Source organism: Heloderma suspectum, chromosome 6, assembly GCF_057233095.1.
Source record: "Heloderma suspectum isolate Gila_16-S chromosome 6, 16-S_ref, whole genome shotgun sequence".
In the NCBI taxonomy this organism is placed as follows: domain Eukaryota; kingdom Metazoa; phylum Chordata; class Lepidosauria; order Squamata; family Helodermatidae; genus Heloderma; species Heloderma suspectum.
In genome coordinates this window covers 113,138,201-113,158,030 of record NC_139463.1, presented here as the reverse complement: position 1 = coordinate 113,158,030, position 19,830 = coordinate 113,138,201, and the positions used below count along the sequence as shown (strand labels likewise).

Sequence of the window (19,830 nt, the reverse complement as noted above, 5' to 3'; positions counted from 1 at the left end):
TCTCATCTGAAGAAATTGCAAGAATTCTGACACCTCCTTTGAGTGAACTGCAAAGGACAAAGCACCATGGATGAAGTGCACATCCAAACTTCTTTGAAGGGAAAGGGATGTGAAATCGACTTCTGCTGTCATAATCCAGACTTTTCCCTTTGTCTCCACTGATATGCCCTCAAAGTGAGAAAAATAGACTATATTTCTCAAATCTATCATGCTCTGAATTTCACCATGAAAGATCACCACATTGGCTGTCCTTCCAAAGACTACAGCAAGCATTTCAGTCCACTCCACCACAAATTCAGAGATGCCACTTGTTGTGGGCAATTTTTCAATGAAGTCAAAGCAGATACCTTCCTGGGAAAACATGGGAAGCATGTTCTGTACAAATGTTTGTGCACTCTCAACATCAAGATAAATCACCCCAATCCAGGTCCATTTGAAATGCAGCAATACGTGGAGAATTCCCTTATACTGATGGGCCCCATTTGGGAACATCCAATGGAATAAAACAGCTTCAGTGTTGTTATTCATTTCCAGAGCAGAGCTATATGTGAGCTAAAGAAAACAATAAATAATGTCATGTGTAGGGGGTACAGATTTTTCCAAAATACAGCTGTTACTGAATGTGCTCCCACCTGTGCAGACGTATGTATACCCTTGTTCACATTTCCACAGACACACGTTCATTAAACCCAACAGGGACCTTTAGACATTGGTCAGAGATACACTGTTCACATTTCCATAGAGACACATTTGTTAAACCCAGCAGAGAGCTTCAGAGATTGGTCATAGACTTCCCACCCAAGGATCCACACACTCACACAAAAGTTTGAGGGTAATGTCACTTGGCACATTGATTGATTACAGACAAGAACTTAAAATGGACAAGTTGATTTTAGGGATGTCAGAGGAAAACACTTGGGGGATGGATCTCGGCAAGCTTTCGCCAGCTCGCACCCCTGAGAATCCGACTTGACATCTACCAGCCGGCCCGACTTGGCCAGTTGGCCCATGACGAGTCAGGCCGGCTGGCAGATTTTCTGCCATTGCACGGTGGTGGTGGTGGAGGGTGCAACAGGAGCACTATGCCCAATGGTGCTCCCCTCTCACCTTCCTGCCACTGCTTCCACTGTGCAACCATCTTCCCATTCTCTCTGCTGGAGTTGGCTCCAGCAGACAGAGAGGGACAATGGTTGCATGCTGCTGAAGCAGCAGAAGAGTAGGAGGGGAGAGTTCCCTTCTACTCTTCTGCTGCCACGCCACCACTGCAGCACAATGTTTCTTCCATTCCTGCAACTGGCAGTGACGGAGGGAACATTGTGTTGTGGCAGCTGCAGCAGTGGGAACGGGTGTGTGTGTCCCTAACCCAGAATGTGTGCACATTTGGCGTGGGGGGAGGGAGAAAACCTGGGCAAGTTCCCAGATTTGGGGGGCAGTCTCTGGCTTGGCTCATAAGGGCAAGCTGAGCCAGGGGCAACACAGGAACCTGATGGACCCTAAAAAGGCCAGATTCCTGCACAACGGACATCCCTAGTTGAATCTGGGGAAATTCACTTGGTAAAAAATATCATTTTAAACACATACAAATCATACTGATAATGAACCTGCGAGCCTTACTTGAGAACCGTACTCTGCATGGGGAAATAAGCTACATTCTCAGCAAGACTGAATCTTGAAACCCCAAATTAGGCTGTGGGCATGAATGAACAGTTTGTTCTGCATGGGGAAAGGTGAATTGAGATGATAGAGCCAGGAGAAGGATTAGGTAATGCGAAGTCCCTAACACTCATGGGAGGAGGGGGAAAAAGAGGGAATATAAGGGCAAGGTGAGCACTGGGAATGGAGCAGAGGGAGTGGGTTGTGGGGGAAAAGTAAGCTAATAGGGTTGAGTTCTGGATACACCTGGTATTCCCACTGTGGCTTACAAGGCTATGGGTAAGGTCTACTTGGAGTGAGTTACTCACTCACTCACAGACATTTCCTGTGTCTTCTTTCCTATGAAGATTTCTGAACCAGGGAAGGTCCCCAACCAATGCATTGTCATACTGTGCTCTCTGGAGAGCTTGCCTTGTGCACATGAGGTTCAGAAAGGGGGTACCAAAGATGCACTCACCAAAAAGGGGTCTTCGCTGAGATCCTTACTACTGGAATACCAGGGTAGGCTTGCATAGAAGTGACTGGGACTCTGACCCAGTCAAGTTAAAAGCAGGAAGATAAATTTCTCTTTCACTCACTCACTCACTCACTTTCTCTCACACACCAATGCACATTGCCTAGAAAGTGGGGGTAGAGGAGGTGGAAGATAGGTTTGTAGCAGGTGCTCCAAGAGCTGTATATCTTTCCCTGGGCTGAAACCCTTTCCTGTAGATTGGTTATTGGGGAGCATTGACACTCCAGACTTGAGTGGCACAGGAAAAAATGTGTCCCTTTTAAAACAACGCTTGTGTTCAATGATAGGATACACAGACCTACCCAGTCAAGCTGGTGAGCTTGGGAGAAAAGCTAAACTGGGGAATCACAGAACCATCAATGCTTTCCATTAGAGCTCTGGCTTCCCACAGAGGTAGTAAGTAAGATGTTGGAGTTTGCCTTGACGGTGAGGGATTGGCTTAGGGATTAGGAAGTGGATCCCTGAGAAACCCAAACTCCCATGTCTGTCTGAGCTGAAAGCAGATGGAGTTTGCCTGCAAGCCCATGGCTTTCCTCCACTCAAAGCTGGCACAGTTTGATACTCAAAAACCTTATTTTATATTTTTTAGACAAAAAAAGGGATGCCCCACCTGGTATGACAACCCAACTAAGAAGTTGCAAAACGTGTTTAAGTGTTGGAAATGATGGCACTTGTCCTCAGACAAAGATTTGATTTCTCTTCCTGTAAAAAATAATTCCTGACACAAAAGGAATACTTATTGCATATTATTGTCCCAACAATGTACATGAAGGAATACTATGCAATACCCCAGAGATAAATCACTCTATGTATGAGATATGCATACCTGCTCAATGTTAACCTTCCTGTTCCTTTGGGGCTTATGAACACTTGCAAGTTTTATTACCACCTGATAATGTCCAATTTAGCCTTGTGTATGTGATATAGTTGTGGAGCATTATCCCTTTGTCTGTGTTTTCCCTGCCTCTACGAGGCTGATGGTGAAAGCATTCAGCTTACCCTGTGTGTGTGCATGTGTGCAGTAACACACTTGTTAAATTGACTGAGATGCTTGTTCACACTGAGTAGTTTCTTTTCTTTTCTTTTCCTTCTTTTTTTCTTTTTTTTTCCAATTTCTGTGAATGTACACATTTCTATAATGGCAGAAAGCAAAGGAGATCTAAAGAGCCTCTTGTTGAGGGTGAAAGAGGAGAGTGCAAACGCTGGTTTGAAACTCAACATTAAAAAAACAAAGATCATGGCATCTGGACCCATCACTTCCTGGCATATAGAAGGGGAAGAAATGGAAGCAGTGACAGATTTTATTTTCTTGGGCTCCAAGGTCACCACAGATGGTGACTGTAGCCATGCAATTAAAAGATGCTTGCTCCTTGGGAGGAAAGCTATGGCAAACCTAGACAGCATAGTAAGAAGCAGAGACATCACCTTGCCGACAAAGGTCCTCATAGTCAAAGCTATGGTTTTCCCAGTAGTAACATATGGCTGTGAGAGCTGGACTATAAGGAAGGCTGAGTGCCGAAGAATGGATGCTTTCAAACTGTGGTGCTGGAGAAGACTCTTATGAGTCCCCTGCACTGCAAGGAGGTCAAATCAGTCCATCCTAAAGGAAATCAACCCTGACTGCTCATTGGAAGGACAGATACTAAAGCTGAAGCTCAAATATTTTGGCCACCTAATGAGAAGAGAAAACTCACTGGAAAAGACCCTGATGCTGGGAAAGATTGACGGCAAAAGGAGAAGGGGATGGCAGAGGATGAGATGGCTAGATAGCATCACCGATGCAATGAGTATGAGCTTGAGCACACTCTGGTAGAGAGTGGAGGACAGGAAGGCCTGGTGTGCTATGGTCCGTGGGGTCACAAAGAGTCAGACACGACTTAATGACTGAACAACAACAACAACAACAACGCATTTCCAAATTCTTAGGAAAAAAGAAGTTGATTCAAGACTCTTCACTTTGTGCCATGATTGTCCCTGACAGCAGGAATATAAAGAATACCTGGTAAAAGTTGGGAAGCCATTTGTCCTGGATAAGGTTTAGAACTAAGCCCACACATACAAAGCACTGTATTTTACAACTAGGGATGTTCATCACTGGGAAATCCGGTTCTTTCGGGGGTTTAATGGAGTTCCACAGGTTGTACAACTTACTTTGCATCTGTGAGCTGAGCTACAGGCTGTTCTCCAAACTCCAGGGACTTTTTTGCACATTTTTGGGAAGCTTCTGCAATTTGTAGAAATGTGTGAGCAATTCACACAAATTACATCTGAATTTGCACAAATTATGCAAATTTGGCCATAATTTGAGTAATTTGCACAAATTCAGCAGTGATTTGTACAAATTGCTTAGAAATCTGTGCAAATTTAAGAACCTTTACGAAAAGAAAAATGTACAAAATTCCCGGAAAGTCCAGAAACTCACTCAACTCGCTGCAGATCGAGTCAGGCTCCAGGGTGGGAACTGAAACAAAGTCTGGGGGGCAAAGCCTAGGAAAAATAATCCAACTCCATCCCCCAAATGGATTTCTCTGACATCCCTGTTTACAACATTGCAATTGGAGAAAGTATTTGCATTTTTGTTGTCTTTGTTGACCATTCTTTTTTCTGGGCCATGGAAAGCAACCAATGCAGGCAAACTTCGCAAAAGCATCAGACCTTCCTTTCCCCTGTGAAATTCACCACCAGGCTATGGAGGCCCATGTTTGTATGATTATAGAACAAACAGAATCAAATGCTGCAGTTAATGTAATAGTGCACTGTGAGAGAAGACACTTGAGCTATTCTTTTCACTTTCCTCTCAGTCTGAAGCATGAAGTTTTCACACTGGCTTGGTAATGCCACCTCCTATTTTCAGCATAATTAAATAGTCAAATAGGTCAGAGTACTGAATGGATCATGTAATATGTAATGCTAGGTTGAACCCTTCCTCTGAGCAAATGCATGTTCAGGGAAGTTCCCCCGCACCCATCAGTGGTGAACAATTTAAACATGCAAACAAATCAAATGCAGCCTGAAGTGGTACTGTCCACATTAAACTTCACTGCTTGATTTTGGTACATCTATAAACAACAGACCCTGAAAGTGAAGTCAATTTCTACATAAGTCCAAACCCCAGAAATCATATGCATGAAGGAGAGGGTCTTTTAAATGCAAACACAAACACATGCATCAAAACAAAACTCATAGACCAAATCAATGGAACCTGCAAAAATGTAAAGTGGGTATTATTATGGGTATAACATAACAATATAGTGTGTTACATGAATGATACATAAGAATCAGATGTGAGACTGATACATATTGTAGCAAAAGCACCACCACCACCACCACCAATATAGAGGCAAAACCAGGGGTAGGTTATTTTTTGTGAACCGCCCAGAGAGCTCCGGCTATTGGGTGGTATAGAAATGAAATAAATATGTAAGTAAGTAAGTAAGTAAGTAAGTAAGTAAGTAAGTAAGTAGGCAATATGGTGCCCATGGGAACCAATTGTACCCCCTAGGTGCTCTACCCACTCCACTTAAAAAAATAATAGCACATTTTCTTGCTGGCAGCTGTGATTGCTACACAACAGGTTTCTGTTGGTGCTGACAACAGTGGGTGCAAAGAAATTCTTCAGTGTGTCGAGGCTCAGACCTCACCTCTGCCTTATACTCAGTCTTTGGGCAGATTGCTTGTCATTTGCTATGACTCCCATGGGAGCCATTTTGTGGTGGTGCTCAAGACAGTTTCTCAAATTGTCAAATGTGCCCATGGTCCCTGGATTAAACATACAACACCAACTAAATATATAAAAAGGAAAAAAAACAAACAAACACGAAATGATAAAGCTGAGTCTCAAATGAAGGTATAATGGTGCTGGTGACACGTTGTTATCTCCAGATTATATCTCATTTCAGTACTTCTTCGAAACTAATTTAGGAATGACAAATTTCTCATGACCCTTAAAGTGAATGCACTCTTTAGATAGGAACATAGGAAGCTGTCTTAGTACATCAGACTTTTAGTCCATGTAGCCCAGTATTACCTTTTTGACTGGAAGCAACTCTCCAGAGTCTCTGATATAGATTTTCAACCTCTCCTACTACCTGGTCCTGTTCACTGGATATGCCAGGGATTCAACTTGGGATCTTTTGCATGCAGAACATGGTCTCTACCACTAAGATATTGCCCCTCTCAGTAAGGATGAATGACATCAGAGAGAATCTCGAGATGTTCTCCATTCTTATGCCAAAGACTACCCACATGACAAAGGAATACCCAGATGTTGTTCTTAAAAATAACATCTATGAGCTAACCTATCAGCATCATACATGGTCTTTATTTTAATTAACTTCAAAGTTACATCTAAAAGTCAATTAAATTTGACATGGCATTTTAATCTCCAGCGATCCATGGGCCCATCTTACCTGTGGAATTTTGTAGATGCTCAGAATGACTGCCATATGGGAACAAATGTTAGAGTTAGGGCCCCCAATGACTGCTGCCAGGTTGTTCTGAGTATCACATTTGTAGTTGGGGATGAATCTGCTTCGTGTGGAGAGAAGATCCATTGATGCTTGATAAGTCCATCTTGGATTAAAATAGTTATTATAGATATGGAAGCCCAGGGTGGTGTTTGTTAAGATCTGGGGATTTCCATTGATCTCCTTTACAGCAAATGCCAAGGCCAGGATGTGCTGGTAGATCTGAGTTACCACCCTGCAATGAGAGTTACATGCTGCATCACAGTGCATCTGCTTCAGAATACAGCAAATATTATATTTCAGCTCATTATATACGTATGTTTGCAAGCAATGTTGCACTAAGATAGATTGTGTTGCCCCAGTCCATGGAAACTTTTAGAAACAACGGTAAGCACACATGGACTTTTGCCTTCTCAAAATACCATCCCAACATAGGCACTGCTTAAGCAGTTAAGCGTTAGCACATGTAAACATACATGCACAATATTCAGTGTTCAAAATTAGCATCAAACAATTCTGACTCAATGACTCACAGGAGTGATAAATTTGATATGGTTCTTCCTTCTGACACAGAAAGCTGTAATTTGGCGTACAAGCAACTGATTTATAGATAATTCTAAAAGGGAAATGAATGATATGATTAACATAATCAACTCCTTACATGAGTGCATCAATGGATAGCTGGTTAGGATCTCTTTGGAAATCTATCCCTTCATAAAGGAGGTAGATCTGAGAAATGATGCCAGGGATGATGAGGTCTCCTTCCTGATAATACTTATGAAGAATAGGCATGGGGTCATTGACTGTACATTGAAGCACATGAATCTTGCACACGCCCACTGGGAGCAGCACTAAGACCAGCACCACAAAGACTACCACATTGCATGAAAATCTATGTTCTGGACAACAATTCATCTTTTGCTACATAGCCATTTCGCTGTGTGACACAGCCTGATGTTTTGAATGGCCACTCACCTGGCTGATTGGGAACTGGGATTGTCTAATTAGGAAAGGGACTGTCAGAGCCCTATCTGTAGTGCATAATAATCCCCACTTTGAAATAGCACAGGGGATATTAATAGCGCATTCAGCTTTAGAAAAAAGAAAAGTATTTCCTAGTTTTGCTAGCTGTTACTGGAAGGTTCTTGGGGACCTTGAGAAGTAGAAGTAATCCCGGGTAATTTGAAAATTACAGGGGAGTATATCACCTACTCAGAGTACAGAACCTACTCAGAATTATAGGTAATTTATAGCATTGCCCATGAGAACCTGTTTATCATATGAAATTATTGGGGCCCTGTTTCCACAACAACAGAGGGCGAAGGGAGGAGCAGCTCAACCGCATTTTTGTAGGAGACGCTTTTGGTCCAGGCAGGGCTCCACGAGGGTGTACATCACATCATTTTAAGTGACTTGACATAACTTACTTCGAGGGGCAGGGATTGAACGTCATCTGTGTGGCAGGGGCTGTTCAACCAATAAGAGACCCCCCCCTCCAGGCTCCATAAGGAAAGTTCAAAGAAGTTACTTCCCCTTGTGTGCATTTGTAAGGCAAGCCTCCCAACGAGCTCCAAGACTCACTGAACACAATGGGTATTACTTCTGAGTAGACACACATATGCCTGTGCTGGGAAAGTGGTGGTGGGGAGAACATAGGGATGGGAAACAAGCCCCCTTTCTAACCAAACTGATACTGCACAGGATCTCTATAATGAAGCTTTGAAGTAGTTACTTCCTAAGGCAATGAACCAAACAATGGAGAATCAGAGCCTCAAGATTGGGCTTAAACACACTTAAGAAATTGGGCTTTACACTGTGCCATTTCAATTGAGGGGGATCTCTGGGAATTCTGATGTGAGCATTCAGGGGAGACACCTCATGGACCACAATGGGAGTTACTTCTGAGTAACACTAATTGGTTTGTGCAGGGATGGGAAACACACAGGAAACACCCCTTGGCTCGGGTCACGGTGAAAGACACACCCCTGAGCAGAGCTAGCAAACCCGAGGTTAATGAGGGAGTTGGGGCACACAGCAACTATACCAGGGAGAACCTGCCTTGAGGAAAAGAATCAGACTTTAAGCAGTCTCCAGAAATCTGGGTTTTCCCTGATAAGATCCAGGGTGGCTGTTGGATGGCCATGACGTCATGCATCCCTAGTGACCTCCAAATGCAGCCCGTTTGGAGTAAATCGCTTGTGGAAACAGGCCCAGAGTTCGGGATGTCAGAGAATTTCTCCACGAATCTCAGGGAGGCTGAATGCCAGCGCATTCGGCCCCCCGAAATTGGTGGAGAAACGGTCTGCCACCCCCCCCGCCACCCCCCCCCGGGACGGGACTTACCTTGTGCGAATGTCCCTGGTGGCGGCGGCTCTGGGCTGTGGTTTGGCGGCGGCAGCTGCGGTGGCCGGTCTTCCGACTGGCTGCCACCACCGCCATTTCCAAGTAAAACAAACAAACAAACAAACAAACAAACAAACGTGATAGGCTACATAAAGATTTACGTAGACTATCATGGCTAGATTTTTAAAAAAGCACCGTGATAGGCTACGTAAATGTTTACGTAGCCTATCACGGCTGACTTTGAAAAAAAAAAAAGCACGTACGCAAATGGTGGCAACCATGGGCGCCGCCATTTGCATTCCTTATTTTGGCACGTGTAGTCTACGTAAACATTTACGTAGACTACGGCGAAAATAAGGGCACCGCCATTTGCGTACGTGCGGGTTTTTGTGTTTTTTTTCACTCAGCCATGATAGGCTACGTAAATATTTACGTTCTTCTATCACGGCTGACTGCAGGGACGCAAACAGCGGCGGCTACGGCCGCTGCCATTTGCGTCCCGGCAGGACAGGAGGATTCACGGCTGGAGGGACGGGGCGCCTCCCCCCCGGCCAGAATTTTGGGGGGGAGGGATGGGGCGCCTCCCCCCCAGCCAGCATTTCAGGGGGAGGGACGGAGCGCCTCCCCCCCACCGCGAATCAAGCTTCGGGATCAGGTAAGGGACATTCGTACATCCCTACCCAGACTTAGATCCATGGATCTGCCAGAGATATTAGTGCTCTGTTGAAAGTTCTCAAGTTAACAACTTCTGGCCCAAAATTTGGGGATGGGGAAAGGAGGGAAGTGAAACAGGGCAATTTTGGGAGGTTGGTGAAATTCTCACATGAATGGTACCAGTCAAGTGAAATCTTTGTTGGTGAAATAATGTCTCATATCTACTTTCTTTTACCCCATGTTTCTTTCAGTAAAAACCTTTCAGAGCAGCAGATTAATGCTCCATTGTAATAAATTATTTTCCCCCACTTTTATGTTGATATTTCTTTATACTTCGATGACTGCAGACAATGAATGAATGAATCGTTATTGAACACTAACTATTCTTCATACGATACATGAAATCATATATTGACTTTGGGATGGACAGACATGCCAAGTCTGGTTCCATGAGACCATTCTGTGCAGGTTTTTGTTCCAAACCATTTGTGTGTGTGTGTGTGTGTGTGTGTGTATGTTGCTGGGTTCTGTGCCATTTTTCACTACCAAGCCCATTCCATGACAGGCTTTGTGCCGATTTCTTGTTTGATTGATTTTTGTTTTGTTGTTTTGCAAAAATAAATCCAAGTGATTTTTTATTTCATTTTTTGCATACTGTGTTGTTGTTGTTGTTGGTGTTGTTGTTGTTGTTGTTCTTTTAAGATGTGTATTTTTGTGGGCATTTTAAAAAATTAGTGGTTTTTTTTTTACACATCCATTCATTTATAAAAGTGTTCATGTTAATGCCCTCACCCCAGTGCCAGCTTGTCTGGCTGAAAGGGGGGGGCATTGCGGGCGGGTGGGGTGACAAGACGTAGGGGCCTCTGACTGGTGCACCCCAGTGGCACCACCATGCAGGGAGGGGCAGGCTGAGCTGCCTTAAACTCAGCCCCCCTCCCAATCTCAGCGCTCTGGCTTGACGCAGCTAGAGAGAGTTACAGCCCTGAAAACGAATGAAGGACACCTGCCTGCTGGAGATCGGCTTCATCGTCGTTCCAGCCTCCCAGACTCTGCGTGCAATCAGCGCGCCTAAACCACTCCACATCAACGTTTACCTCGACTCCAGCATTGCCGGTACTCGCGGCGGGGCGCTCGAGTTCTGGCGCGGCTGCCTCAGGCACAGCGCCTGCCCTGTTGGTGGGAAGTGTTGGCGTTGGTGGCAGTAGGCGCTGGGGCACAGCGCCTGTCGCCACGGGCGGTTGCAGTCCCCATGGGTCCTGGCGCTTGCGGTGGTGGCCCGCCCGCCCCGCTTTCCTTCTCCCCGCCTTTGGCTCGCTGCGCCTACCTGGCCCCAGGTTTGCTGGCGCGTGCAGCTGGGGCGCTTGGGTGCTGCCCCCTCCTCGGCTGACTCTCACAGGGTCGGCAGGTGGCCTGGCGGCTGCGCCAGCAGCAGGCACCCGGGAGCGGCACCCATTGTCCCGCTCCCATACTGGGGCGCCGGCTCTTGCGGCTGCGGCGCGCCCGCCCCCCCTTATCTTCCTCCTCCTCAGGCGGTCGCGGCGTACCGATGCCCCTGCACCCCTGGGGTTGCTGTCGCTCCTGGGTGCGGCGCCTGTGTCCCGCTCCCCTGCGGGGGCATTGGCATTGAGGGTGTCGACGCGCCTGTCCCCTGTTCTCCTCCTCCCCGCGGTCGCGGCGTGCGAATGCCGCTGCACCCCTGGGGCGCTGCCGCTCGCGGCGGGGCGTGTGAGCTTGGGCACCGCTCCCTCCTTGCGGGCCTTGCCACGCCGGCGGTGGTGCCTGTGTCGGCGCCGGTGGCAGGCATCAGGGGGCGGCACCTGTGTCTCTCTCCCCTGCGGGGGTGCCAGTGCTTTCGGCAGCGGCGCACCCCCCCTCTCGGTTGCACCTCCTTCCTCCAGCGGTCGCAGCGCATCTGCACCGCCGCGGTCCCTGGGATTGCCTCATTGGGTGTGCATCCTTCTGCGCTGCCCCTCCGGGCTGTGGATTGCCACGCTGACGGGTGCGCCGGCCTTTAGCGGAGGCGCGCGCGGCCCTAGTTGCTGCCAGCGTTTGCCTCCCGGCGCTTGCGTCTGCAGCATGCCTGCCCCCCCCGATTCGCTGGCTGTCGGTGCCACCTGGGAGCGCAGAGCGCTCGTGGCGTGCACCCCCCCCAAGTCAAAGCAAACACACACACACACACACACACACACACACCAAACCAAACCAAACCAAACCAAATAATAATAATATTAACAACAGTAATAATAATAATAATAATAATAATAATAATAATAATAATAATAAATTAAAAACCAATGGGGGGAAGAAGAGGGGAAAGAAAGAAAATAAATAAATAAATAAATAAATAAATGAATGAATGAAAGAAAGAAAGCGGGAGCAAGGCAGCCGTTCAGGCCTGGCTCCCGGGGCCTTGGGCCCTTCCCGCGCCTTTTGGGCACCAGTTCTTGCAACGGGTGTCAATCGCTCCTTCCCTCCATGCCACTCACATCTTTAGTCATTGGCCGCGGAGTATGGCCCTCCTATTTAGAGGCGCTCCCCACTTCCAATCCCAGGACTATCCGCCTTAGCTGGATCTCGGGTCTGCAGATCTCGAGGCCTGTGGGGTGTTGTCTGTTGCCCTCGAAGCCCAGTGTGTAGCCTCCTGCTGCATTTACTTCTAGGGGTGCTGGTTGGAGTGTTGGACTGGGTCTGGCACCCCAGGCTATTGCTTCTTTCTCGCCAACATCGTGCCAAGCTTAACCCACCTTACACATCTTGCCCCCCAAGAAAGGCCAAGGTAGAAAGAAAGGGCCCCGCCTCCCCTCCCCAAGAGACCGCTGCCAAGGCCCGATTCTGAGTCTGATCAGGAGGCAGACCCGGTACTGGCATCAACTCTTGCTCGTTTGGAAGCCGATGAGTGTTCCTCGGGGATCTCTCCCCTTCCCCTGGTCAGGCCTTAGAAGCCCTCGGCTGTCCAGCCCAAGCGAACACGACAGCAGACGCAACGCTCACTACTACTTTTTCTTGCAGCTCGTCTGGATGCTCTTGAAGCCTCCACTTCTTCTTGATTAGCTCTTCTGGTTAGCTCACCGCCCTCAGTTGAGCTCCTCCCTTCTGCAACCTCCTCTCCCCCGAGTGCCCAAGCATCAACATCTAAGTTCCCAGTCAAGGATCAGAGCACGGCCACAATGGGTGCAGCTCGTCTGGATGCTGTTGAAGCCTCCATCTCCTTCCTTGTGGTTTCGCCCAGGCGACACACCACAGCTGGGGCGGTCCGCCCTCCTGGGGCATCTCCGTCAGGAGCACTGCAGGCAGCATCATCTTCCTTGCTCCCGGAGACCCGGACGCGGCTGCCTTGGATATGGGTGAGATGACTGCACTTTGCCCCACTTGTCCAGACGGGCGACCTGCAAGGCCGTGGGGTTGCCGCCTTAGCTTACCTCCCTGGGGCGGCTGGCCCTCCCAATGTCACCTGCAACTCCGAAAGTCATACCCCACGGTAGCTCCAGCTGCTCAATTCAGCATCTTACAGGGTTCTGCTGGATTAATTTACGATCCCTCGCCCTGCCCCCTCCCGCTTGGGCATCCACGTAGGTGGCATATCAGATCCCTACGCTAATCTGGCAAGTTGGGATGCCACCAGGGCTACTCCTTCTCCTAATGGCTTTCACCTGAGGAAGCGTGTGCCCGGCTTACGTTGAGGCCTTTCACAGGAGAGCCACCATTGACCCTTCTCTGCGTAGGAATCTGTTGGACCAGGACCCTTCGCACCACTTTTGACTCCTTCCCAGCCTGTTCGGCGACAGGTCTGGCAGTGGCCACATTCACCAGGCTGTTTCCCACAATGGCCCTTCGCCTATGGCGGGTTCGCTGCTTCAGCACCACTGCCTGTGCTGGGAATACAGCCCCAAGGGTGCATACTCCCAGAATCCGTGCCTTTTCCGTCATGAGTGCTCCTTTGTAGCAGTCAGTACTCGTCCTCCCCTTGTCCAATGCCTGGGGATGGTAGGGTCCCCCCCCCTTGGAAAGGCCAAGGCAGCAGGAAGCTCTTTTGGGCCCATGCCCGGTTAGGTTGGTGCTGCTACTCCGACTTTAAGACGCTACCCCAACAGGGGCAACACGTTTTAACTTGGAACACGGTTTTATGCTAGGTTATAGGACATCACCCCCTTTTCTAGGTCAACACTCACCATCCTTACCTCGTGAGCAACATGGCTCCTCACCAGGCGTCGACAGGTTCCTGACAGGTTAACAAGGCAGTACTGGCAGAAGGATTATAGCCCCCCCCCCCTTTTCCACACCCCGTTATCTACTCTAGGGATCTCTCTTCTGGAATTGGTGCCCAGGAAATCATCTAGGGAGTTTATCCTGGTTCGTAACCGCTCTTCCCTGAGGGCCAGCCTGTTAATCACGAGATTCCTGATCATCTGTGTTCAGTGCGACACACCTAGTCGACGTGGCAGTTGTCTTGGTTCAGGATCCCATCCATGGGTCCCTGGTGGGCATATGCTACATGGAGTCCAAAGACGGTGGTCGATGCTCTGACCTAACATGAGTTTTGCTTCCCTTTCCTGTTACCTCGGTGTCCATTAGCTCACAGGCTCAGGGCCTGTTGCCCACATCAACATTCGGTAAAGCCAACCTGATACCCTTAGGTGTTATTCTAGCCTCCCTCAGGACAACTTTCAGGTCCTTTGAGCACAGCTTCAAGCAGTTATACATCTTCCTAGGGCTGTCCTTTAGGGGGGCCATGCGAGATATTGTAGGGCATCTTCTTTTCACAGTTAGGGTAGCGGCCCCTGACCATGCTTTCTCGCGCTGGCCCATTTTGGGCAATGTAGGGTCTTCGGCTTCCGCACCATCGAACCAGGGTCACTTCTGCTGTGTGCAAGTATCCATAGGCATGGCTTCTACTTGCTAGGGCTTCAATGGCACCTCCTTGCGGAGGTGTGAGCCGCTCCTCAAAGCTGGACTGCGGATTCACTTGGTTCCGCTGCCGCCCAAGGTGGTTTCGGGCTCTTAGGGAAGGTCCGATCGTGCTGTGGGTATTGGCCTGTAGAGTGGTGGCTGCAGCCTCCGAGCACATTTTCAGTGACCTTATAGACAAGTCAGTACCCCCCCTCTTCGGTATGACAACGTGACCACGTGATTCATTCTCCGTCCTCCTGAAATCGGAGGGTCATGTCATGTGTCAGTGTGCCCGTACTCCAGTGTTGGTGTTACAACATCTGGTTATGGGTCTACCATGTGCCGGGTTAGACAAACCCAATAGTCGACGCTTTGTCATAAAATTAGGTCAATGACTTCCGGGCTTTAGCCCCACGGGTGCTCCATTCCCAGATCCCATTCTTGCAGAGACTGGGAGACTGAAGCCAGGCATGCCATCCTGCATTCCAGGGCTCTCCATACAGGAGCCACCTGCAACACAGCAGGTAGGGTGTGCCGTGCATTAGGCAAAGCTTCAGTGTTAGGATTCATGACCTTACCTATAGATCATCGGCTGCAATTTTGCGCCTCCTTAGGAACAACAGAATATATGGGACTATAAGTCGCAAGCTGGCCACTTAGCCTTCTGGCCCACAATGGTGGGATTCTCTAGGGATGGCGAAGAATTTCTCCCCGAATCTTCGGGGGGCCGAGCGCCAACACATTCGGCCCCCCGAAATCGGCGGTGAAATTCTCCACCCCCCCGCCCCCCCCGGGGATGGAACTTACTTTTGGCAAATGTCCCTCCTGGCAGCGGGTCCCGGCGGCGGTTCATCGGCCTTTCGTCGGGGGCGGCAGCCGGTCTTCCGACCGGCTGCTGCCACTGCCATTACAAGGTAAAGTGTTAAAAAAAAAAAAAAACCATGATAGGCTACGTAACAATTCACGTAGCCTATCACGGCTAGATTTCCAAAGTCAGCCGTCATAGGCTACATAAATCGTTACATAGCCTATCACGGGTGACTTTGAAAAAAAAAAAAAGCACGTACGCAAATGGCGGCGGCCTATGGGCACTGCCATTTGCATTCCTTATTTGGTCCCGGTAGTCTACGTAAAGATTTATGTAGACTACGCCGTAGTCTATGTTTTTTTTTTTCAAAGTCACCCATGATAGGCTACGTAACGATTTACGTAGCCTATCATGGCTGACTTTGGAAATCTAGCCGTGATAGGCTACATGAATCGTTACGTAGCCTATCACGGGGTTTTTGTTTTTGTTTTGTTTTTTACACTTTGTTTCGCGGCCGGGGAGATGGGGCGCTTCTCCCCGGCCTGAATTTCAGCCGGGCGAGGCGGGATGGATCCCCCCCCTCGCCTGAACTTCGGGGGGAGAAGCGAAGCGCCTCCCCACCACCACGAAGCACCCCTGCGAAAAGGTAAGTGACTTTCGTACATCCCTAGGATTCTCTGACTTTAGATCAGATTTTGGGTTCGGCAGGCAATATAGGATTGGGCATAGATGTTGCCTTTTTTTAGTAAATTTAGCCACCCTTTCTCTCCAGATACCCCTTTTGGCTTCTGGGGGTAATGGCACTCCATTTGCGCTTTCCAGAAAGACGTTTCCCTGTTCCACGCAGCAGCCTTAATGGCCTTCATCAACCCCCCCCTTAGGAATTCAGGGTTGGTCTGGGCTCCCAAGTATGACTTGTCCTGGAGGACCTTGTTACAGTTCAAGGTGCATGTCTGGCCCAATGTAACCTACTTATTCATTTGGTGATCAAATTGATCAGTATGGCAAGGGCACGGCAGTGGCCCATGGCCAAACGCAAGTCAATGGGTAGTGCCCCGTTGACCTTAGGGTTCTCTGGAATGCCATGGGTCTGAGCAAGGGCCTCCATTGTATCAATTCAATGGCTTACTGTTGACATAAGGGCAATTTGGGCAGTTTCTACATTAGCTCTAACCCACTAGGCCTAGGTAATTTTGCAGTTTAGAACCCACGGTCGTTACATTGAAACAGTCTCCATGATAGCCACTGGAGGTTTCTCTCTTAAGCACGTTATGGCAGTTTAAAATAGGGGGCTTCACAGCGCTCTGGCCTGCATCGCGAGTCATCTGCTTCTTCCTGACACAACTCTCGCTTTGCTTGCCCCAATGTGTTTATTCCCTAGACCAGCAGACTTGTCGTACGCCAGAACGTGATCCCTTACATGGGCGTGTTATGACGTCTGGAGTTGCACGAAGGGCTTGTACATCGATTTCAGACTTCAGCTTCTGTCACACCATCACATTAAGATCCAGTGGCTTCCCAGACGAGGCTTGCGGTGGGAGTCCCCTCCTCACTCTGTTCCACCAAAGTTCATCAGTCTTCCTCCACAGGTCCAGGTGCTGCACATGGAGTAGAAGGACTTCGGCTGTAAGCCAGGTGAGGACCTGATCAAACAGGCCTTAGTTGAGATGCAGGTGGTCCAGCATACCTGGCTGGAAGTAGCCTATTGCAGCCCTCACTGCTCCCATGGATCAATGGAAAGGAATGGAATGACATTGCCAGTGGTAGGGCACGTTCGAAAGTGTACGGAGAAATGGCTTATGGCCTAAGAGAATGAGGTGATGGATGCACCACCCGCCAGGGAATTCTGTGGACATGGAGGGAGCGTTACAGGATGGACGGTGTCTGCCTGTCTCATGTAGGTATAACATATTTCCATCTGATCTGCAAAGGGGCCTGCGGCAAGTTCTTCTGCACAGGTGGGGGGAGTTTCACAAGCTCTAGGCTTGTGACTCCTGTGGCGGCTAGGATGGGCAAAAACAGGAAAGTAGGGATGGCGTGCATGCAGAGGCACCTTATGGTGACAGGTGACGCTGAGGCCCCCCGAACGGGTTGTGCGGCTCGGCGGGGGGATAAGGGTTGCCTGGGAGACCAACCCTACTCACTCATCCAGGTTTTGTGTGGCACCGGGTTGGGGGTGACACTGGAAGGTCTACCTCCCCCACAAGGGGCAGTCCAGAGGGATGGCGAGATCACCGCCACCCCTCAGGCTGGGTGTGTTTTCGCCCAAGAAGTGCCAGCTAGCTGCTGACACAGTTAGATGCCCATCCTAGTTTCCCCTTTGCAGCTATTTCAATAAATGTGGCCCAATTTTCAGCCCAAGCTTGATGTCTGCGTCTTCTTTAACCCATCTCCACTCGCAAATGCCCTCACCCCGGTGCCAGCTTGTCTGGCTGAAAGGGGGGGGCATTGCGGGCAGGTGGGGTGACAAGACATAGGGGCCTTTGATTGGTGCACCCCAGTGGCACCACCATGCAGGGAGGGGCAGACTGAGCTGCCTTAAACTCAGCTCCCCCTCCCAATCTCAGCTCTCTGGCTCGACACAGCTCACTCCCACCCTCCCCTAAGCAGTGTGGGTTTCTTACCGGTTGCCCTTTTGGGAGCCATGTAGGAATTTTTTGGCTCACAGTTCAATTGGCCTATTACTGTGCGTCTTTTTTGCCTACGTCACACTGTTTTGTGGGTCGAGTGTGTCCTGTAAGGGAATATGGTCTTTATCATCGGTCACATTCCAGTTGGCGGCTAGGACGGGCAAAAACAGGAAAGTAGGGATGGTGTGCATGCAGAGGCACCTTATGGTGACAGGTGACGCCTGAGGCCGCCCGAACGGGTTGTGCGGCTCAGTGGGGGGATAAGGGTTGCCTGGGAGACCAACCCTACTCACTCACCCAGGTGTTGTGCGGCACCGGGTCGGGGGTGACACCGGAAGGTCTACCTCCCCCAGAAGGGGCAGTTCGGAGGGATGGCGAGATCACCACCACCCCTCAGGCTGGGTGTGTTTTCGCCCAAGAAGTGCCAGCTAGCCACTGACACAGTTAGATGCCCGTCCTAGTTACCCCTTTGCAGCTATTTCAATTAATGTGGCCCAATTTTCCACCCAAGCTTGTTGTCTGCGTCTTCTTTAACCCATCTCCACTCGCAATTGGGGATGTGATTTTTTGTTCTGCAGAATGCATCAAAATCTTGAAATGTGTGGGTTTTTTGAACCCTATATCTGTAGGGGTTTGCAAGATATGGAAAGAGAAATAAATAAATAAATAAATATTTGGAATAAATTATTTTAAACATCAGTTTGTAACAGCCACATGTTCTTCCATTAGCATTATTTCTGTTTAATCAATGATCTTCAGTTAAAATTATTCATTGCTAAATCCCCTAGAAAAGCAATGAGAATTAAAGTAGTCAGAGCTAACTTGTTCCATCTGAGTTGATATCAAGTGATCATGCTCTTCCTCAAACTTTAAATGTTGAACAATATGTTTAATGTATAGAAGTCTATGGGAACAATCAAGAAAAAAAGGTGATTTTCATTGCAGTACATTTCATGTGTGGCCAGTGGGAATTATTCATGACTACCTTTGGTGGATTGAACCATCTATATTCACACAGGCCGCAGAATCTCTTTGAGCCAGAGTGGGGCAATACTTTGTTAAAATGATTTTATCCACTGTTGAATAATCCCATAACAAGAGCTTGTACATCTTTTTGCAGTGTGGTGCCAAAGTTCTACCAGCACATCCTGGCCTTGGTGCTCGCCATCCATGAGATCAATGAAAATCCCAAGATCTTGCCCAATGTCACTCTTGGATTCCACATCTATGACAGCTATTATGATGCAAGGATGACCTATCATACCACAATGGACCTGCTTTTCAAATCACATCAGTTTCTCCCTAATTACAAATGTGGGACCCAGAGGGAGTCTAATGGGTGTAATCGGTGGACTTAGCTCTGCGGCTTCATCCCAGATGGCAGATGTCTTAGGACATTGCAAGGTTCCACAGGTAACATGAATGGAAGTGCTGATGGGGAAATTTCCCAATCTAGCACATAATCTTCCTTTTTTCTGGTAGTAATCTCATGCTTTTTACAAATATAACTATGACTGAAAAAAGAAAAATAGGTGCAATACGGTGATTTGCATTGGGGTGTTTTATGGTGTATCATATGGAGAACTGATCAATAGTTTGTCTTAATAAAAGATAGAGAGGGATTGGTTCATAGTTCTTGAAGCTTAATATTTGGAGAAATGGCTATCCAAGGAGGTATGTGTGTCTATAACATGAGATAACGGTGGGGAGGGGGGTGTTCTAAAATGAAATATGTGTTATGGAGGAGGGAGAAGGCACCATATTGTAATGCTTCCACTTCTTCATGTGGGTTTAATTTCAAAGAGAGTGTTGGGGTATATCTGATATATTTCATGGCCATTCCACTGCTTAGTTCTTCTTGATCTCTGTACTGTC

The 19,830-nt window shown here is 48.3% G+C and overlaps 1 long non-coding RNA gene across 1 annotated transcript; it reads left to right on the top strand.

Annotated features, from left to right (window-relative positions):
* Nucleotides 1–15,794: 15,794 nt before the first annotated feature.
* Nucleotides 15,795–19,582, top strand: LOC146342576 (uncharacterized). The gene is made up of 3 exons (XR_014784144.1): nucleotides 15,795–15,971; nucleotides 16,707–16,960; nucleotides 19,076–19,582. It is a non-coding gene; the product is annotated as an uncharacterized LOC146342576 (long non-coding RNA).
* The last annotated feature ends 248 nt before the right edge of the window (nucleotides 19,583–19,830 follow it).